General features: G+C 47.1%; 1 non-coding gene across 1 annotated transcript; it reads right to left on the bottom strand.

Moving 5' to 3' along the window:
- Positions 1-332: 332 nt before the first annotated feature.
- Trnav-cac lies at positions 333-408 on the bottom strand. Its single transcript has one exon. It is a non-coding gene; the product is annotated as a tRNA-Val (tRNA).
- Positions 409-6,757: the final 6,349 nt, after the last annotated feature.

Consider the following 6,757-nt stretch of genomic DNA (forward strand, 5'->3'; position numbering starts at 1 on the left):
TATATGATCAGTGAAAGAGGCGAACACAAAATACTCACATACAACTCCAAACCTATAATAAAGGTTGCCTCTCGTGTAACGAGGATTGCCGGCCCAAGCGCCACCTAGGCGTGAGTTTGTTTAAGGTGTAGAAGCTGTTGTCAACACAACAACCACACCCTGGGTTAACGAGCTGCATGACCCAGTGTCAAGGAATAGTCCGAGAAGACCGGACAACTCGCCAACTGCAGTGGTTATCCATTACCCCATTATCCTCAAAATCGATTAACATCCAGGTTCCCAATTACTGCTGGGTAGACAGAGGCAAATGGCGTAAAGAAAGTTGCCCATAGTTTCACCCTGCTCGGGGATCGAACCCGGGTCCGCTCGCTTGTGAGGCGAGAATGCTGACTATTACACCACAGGGAAATACACACAGACATACACACACACACACACACATACTCTGTACGCTTCCGAGGGGCTGTCTCCACCTTTGAGTCACTCACCTGTGGCGTCCCCCAAGGCACCAAGTTGGGACCACTATGCTTCCTTATGCTTATCAATGATGCCCTAAGAGAAACCCCAGCTCGCTGGAAATATGTCTACGACTCCACCATTGGGATCAGCGTCAACAATTCTGCTCCCGACTATACCGCCCGTCAGGATTTATTGAACAGTCTCCAAAACTGGGCCATTAACAACCACGTCTCCATCAACAATACCAAGACCATGGCTATACACATCAATCTCTCCTCCGACGATGTCCCACCCCCTTCCATTACTTTAGGTCCCAACATACTCCAGGTTGTAGATTCCACTAAGCTCCTCTGCGTCACCAAAAACAACAAACTAAATTGGAAACCACAAGTCAGTGAAGTTATCAAATCCTCCAGTCTCTGTCTGTTAGGTTATAAATGCAAGAAAGTGATTTTCTTACCGTAGAACTCAAATACCTTCACACTGATTACTCACCCAGGAGATTATGGTGTATCACTACGTAGAATTTCACTCTGCTTCCGGCATTCAATGCGTTGTATACTTGATAAATGATGATTTAATGAATTCAATTAACTTCCAACATCCATCTAAGTTATTGGTTATACTTTGTCATAACCAATCAGTCATTACCTTTGATAATACTAATAATAATAGAGGGGTCACAGATACGGGCAGATAGTTGCACTTACTTTTATTTGGCACAATTCCATACACTGGACTTATAATTTGCATGGATAGGTCAGTCATTCACATTCGCGCCACAGTACCGTAAGTTATAAGGGAGAGTTTGTCAACCTGGAGAATTAATCGTTAGATCTATTAGGCCGGCCTGGAGTGCTCTTGTAGCAAACAGGCCCTCACCATTGATCACTTCCTTTACAGGATGTGTTAACTTTCGCTGGACTTAACAACAATCTCGGGATTTTGCACACACAGACTCGTAGCACTGTTAGGACTGTATGTCCCCTGTTCTATTGTAAGTCCGCGGAGGAGGAGGTCTCTCTCAACCAAGGTCTAAAGCCCACTAACTAAAATGTGGTTTGAGGCGTGAAATGACCCCTATCAGCCGGGTATCTTATCTCTACCTAAACAAACATTTGGGATGGGTTGTGCGGGAGGCCCAACGAGGCCCAACGCAACCCATGACACTGTCTCCACCTCCCCCGCGGACTCCTCGGAGTTCCTACACCCGAGCTCCTCAGTGTTTACTCAACATTCAAACTTCCCAAGCTCACCTATGCCACCCCTACCTGGTCTTCCTCCCTAAATGCCACACAACGTAAACACCTAGAAAAAGTGCAAAAGAGGGCATGCAAGATTATTCTCTCCCCTTTCCTACTCCACATATCAAGAAGCTCTCAACACACTGACCCTCTCAGCTCTCACTGACCATCACCACGACCTCATCTGCAAATTTGGTGAGAAGCTTCTACACCATCCTCGACACCGGCTCCAACTACCACCTGAGATCCCTCGCCCGAGAATTGCTGTTCGACACCACAACCGCATCCAGCAAACGCGAGCACGGACTGATCGCTATAAGAACAGTACCAACCATTGTAAAAATTATCAAAAACTTGTAATCAACCAGTGTATTCACTCTCAGTCAATCTTACTTTTGGCACTGTCACTATGTTGAAATGCACTGTAGTTTGAGCTTTTCCCCACCTAGGTATTATATATCATATTTGTATCACTTATGTTACTTGTATATTATTTGTAAATCAAGAGACCCATTCCCCAATTATGTAACTGTATATTTTTAGCCTTCTGGCTGCCATGCTCTTTCAATAAAACGTTAATTATTATTATTATTATTTTTATTATTATAACACACACACACACACACACACACACACACACACACACACACACACATACAAACCTCTTCTATCCCCACACAAACACACCAATTCCCCAGGAACAAATTTTCGTAGAAATTCTACCTGAATCCCAACAAGTATTTTATATTCTCTGCCCACCTCTCAGCTCTTTCTTAATCTCCTCCAGAGACCCTCCCAGGAGACCTCCATTATACACCAAACAATAGCTGGAAGTTGGGAGTGAGTTCTATTTTCACCAAGTAAGAATTTGTCCATTAGTTTTGTTTTATAGTGATGTTACTTCACAAATGGTAACGACTTGGTATTGTGACCTGCTGAGGCAACAATTTTCTAACGACCATTCATAATTACAGAGTAAATACATATAATACAAACGACTCAGTATTGGCACCATGGGCAACTATATATTAAGCTCATTCTATGATATATAATGAAGCCACTTATAAATGATAAGGCGATTAGGGGCCAAATAATTACATAAACGCCCTTACGTGATCAGGGACAATAAAATGGTAAATCACACCCCGCTGTTCAGAGCAATTTAGATGAGGGACTGTGGATATAAATTAGACTTGGAATTGAATAAACTGATCCTTAATCGCTGTCTTCATTTGATGAGACTTCCACTTACCTCCCTCTCATACTCTTACTCTACACTCCTCCCCTCTCTCCTTCTCCTTCTCCTACTTCTTCTCCTTCTCCTCTTCATCCTTTTCCTGTGCTTTCCCCCTCCTCTTCTTTTTCCTCTTCTTCCTCTTCATCTGTCCTACTCATCCTCCCCTTCCCTACTCTACCTACTCATCCTCCCCTTCCCTACTCTACCTACTCCGTCCTCCCCTGCCCTACTCTACCTACTCATCCTCCCCTGCCCTATCTACTCCCCACCTCCCTACTCTACCTACTCCATCCTCCCCTCTCTACCTCCTCCGTCCTCCTTCCCTACTCTACCTACTCATCCTCCCCTCACTCCTACCCACTCATCCTCCCTTCCCTACTCCTACCTACTCATCCTCCTGCCCTACTCTACCTACTCATCCTCCCCTTCCCTACTCTACCTCCTCCGTCCTCCCTGCCCTACTCCACCTCCTCCGTCCTCCCCTGCCCCTACTCTACCTCATCCTCCCCTGCCCCTACTCTACCTACTCACCCACTCTGCCTCCTCGTCCTCCCCTGCCCCTCCCCTGCCTCCTCCGTCCTCCCCCTGCCCTACCTACCTCTCATCCTCCTGCTTTCTCTGCCCCACCTACTCTCCTCATCCCCGCCCCACTCTACCCACTGCCCCATCCCTCACCCCCTGCCCCCTACTCTCCCCTTACCCACTCATCCTGCCCCTTCCCCACTCCTCCCCTGCCCCACTCTCCACTCATCCCTCCCCTGCCCTACTCTACCCTCATGGCCCCTACCCTCCTCCCCCTGCCCCACTCCACCCTCCTCCCCCCCTACACTACTCTACCCACTCATCCTCCCCTCTCTCCTACTCTACCTCCCCTTCCCCTCTCTACCTCCATCCTCCCCTGCCCCACTACTACCTCCTCCGTCCTCCCCTGCCCCACTCATCCTCCCCTTCCCACTCTCTACCCACTCATCCCCTCCTTCCCCTCTACCTCCTCCGTCTCCCCTCCACTCTTTCTCATCCTCCCCCTGCCCATCCTCCCCTGCCCCACTCTACCCCTACCTCCTACCTCTCATCCTCCCCCCCTCCGGCCTACCTCACTCTACCCCTCCTCCCCTTCCCCACTCTACCCTCCTGTCCCTCCCCTGCCCCACTCTACCCTCATCCTCCCCTTCCCTACTCTTTACCCACTCCATCCTCCCCCTCTCCTCTGCCTCCTCCCGTCCTCCCCTGCCTACTCTACCCTACTCTCCTCCCCTGCCCCACTGCCTACTCATCCTCCCCTGCCCCTCTACCTCCATCCTTCCCTACCCTACTCTACCCACTCATCCTCCCCTGCCCTCACTCCCACCCACTCTCCTCCTGCCCCACTCTACCTACTCATCCCCTCCCCTCTACTCCACCCACCATCCTCCCCCGCCCTACTCCTACCTACTCATCCTCCCTGCCCCACTCCCTACCTACTCATCCTACCCCTTCCCCTACTCTACCTCTCACCTACTCTCCCCTCTCATCCCCTGCCCCTGCTTTACCTACCATCACTCCCCACCCCTCCGTCCTCCCCTACTACCCACTCCATCCTCCCTGCCCCACTCTGCACCCACTCCATCCCTACTCCTCCTCCCCTTCCCCTACTCTACCTCCTCGTCTCCCCTGCCCTACCCCTCCCCCTCCCCTTACCCCTACCCACTCATCCTCCCCTGCCCTACTCTACCTACTCATCCTCCCCCTGCCTACCACCTATTTGGCCCATCCATCCTACCCACTCATCCTCCCTACCCCCACCACTTTTACCCACTCATCCTCCCCCTCCTACTCCCCACTCCACTCATCCTCCCCTTCCCTACTCTCCCCACCTCCCACCCCTCCCCTGCCCCCTACTCCACTCATCCTACCCCACTTTACCTACTCCATCCTTCCACTCTACCCACTCATCCTTCCTCACTCTACCCACTCATCCTCCCTTCCCTACTCTACCTCATCCTCCCCCTTCCCTACTCTACCCCTCATCCCCTTCCCTACTCTACCTCCTCCGTCCTCCTCCACCGCTTTACTATATTATAGCTTCTCCTCCTTCACCTCTTCTTCCTCTATCTCCTTTTCTTATTATCCCTCATTTTCTTTGTCTACACTCTTCTTCCTCTTTTATTCCCTCATCCATTTCCTTCTCTTTCTCCTTCCCAGTAACCCTCTTTAACTTCCTCCGTCTTACCCGTCCCACCCCTTTCTTCCTCCTCTCCCTTACCTCCCCCCTTCCCCTGAGCCAGTACTCCCACCTCCTCTCCCTCTTCCCCTTCCTGCTCCTTCCTCAAAGCCCTCATCTACCACAACAATCACTGCTACCATCACCACCACCACCACCACCACCACCTCCCGACCAAGTTGTTTTTAAGGATAATTCCTCATTAATTTTGTGATTATTTTCCCCAGTGGAGAACGACAACCATAAGGAGATCCACATTAGAGTTGATGGCACACACACTGTCTCCCTCGCACTGGGAATAAGAAGACCCGGGTTCAAGACTTTCATTTGGAAAGTTTTCACTTGATAGCACTTGTTATCATCGTGTGGGGAAATTATCACCAAATGAGATTCAATGTTAGGGAAGGAGACGGAAAAGTGAAAGAGATACTAAAACAGTGAAAGATAATGGGAGAGAGACAATGAACGAGAGAATGAGTGCATAATAGATAATAATAATAATAAAATAATAATAATGAAACAAAAATAACTTAGAAAGGATTAAAAAGGAAAAACGTACACAAAATTAACATTTGAGTGAAATAGATAAAGAAAAGAAGAAGGGAAGAACGTCTACAGAATGAACCAGACGTAAAATAAATTATTAATAGCCAATGTTAAGCGATGAGGACTGGTACAGGTCATGACTAGGGCGGGTGTCGGTGCTCACAGTCTTCCCAGTTCACATACAGTAGGCTATATACTTGTGGGGGGGGGGAGGCACAAAAATGGTTGGTTATCGATAATAATTAATCAGTATTAGAAATTATCAAACAAATTAACGAGAAACAACAAGCAAACTCAGCTACCACCTACGATTTCAGTTCCCTAAACACGGATATTTTTCATGATAGTCTGAAATATATTACAGTAAACAAGTCTGAAGCTTATTGGAGTAATATTCCCTCCAAAAAGACTTCTCGTTAACGAAACGTCACTCACCACCTGCGTCCATTTCTTGATAAATAACAGATATTTTAAGTGTGGGGAATAATTGATCTTGATCCAGAATATTGGTATACCCAAGGGAGCAGACCCCGGCCTGGATTTTACCAACCTTTTCCTTCATTATTATGAGATCAACAACATGCGGAACAATACTTGAACAAAATATGGGTCAACAACCGATTAAGCAACTGCTCAAGATGTATCTATGACGATATTTGTTGAACAGCGGCAAAATGTTTTATAGAGCCAAAAGTGAAATTTACCTCGATGTCTTGTATTAAATAGAGAAAATAACTCAGATAAGGAGGCCTCGCTTCTGAATATTCAAATAGAAATAGTAAATAGAAAAACTGTGACAAGGATTTAAATTTTTAAATAGTTAATTTCCCTTATCATTGCGGAAACATAAAAAAAAATATCGTTTTCATATCTCAACTTACTCGTTATAGTAAAGTCTGAGTTAAATATGAAGTTTTTTTATAAGAATGTAAGTTACTTGTGGATAAATTACTATCTTCCGAAAAAATACTCTAGTACAGTAAGTTATCAACAGATATATTGAGAAGGAACTCAAGTAACTTACCTGGCTGACAGATAACACAATTTAGTTGCTAACAAAGTCGCAGGTTA

The sequence above is a fragment of the Homarus americanus genome, unplaced genomic scaffold (assembly GCF_018991925.1).
Source record: "Homarus americanus isolate GMGI-L3 unplaced genomic scaffold, GMGI_Hamer_2.0 scaffold14327, whole genome shotgun sequence".
Taxonomy (NCBI): Eukaryota; Metazoa; Arthropoda; class Malacostraca; order Decapoda; family Nephropidae; genus Homarus; species Homarus americanus.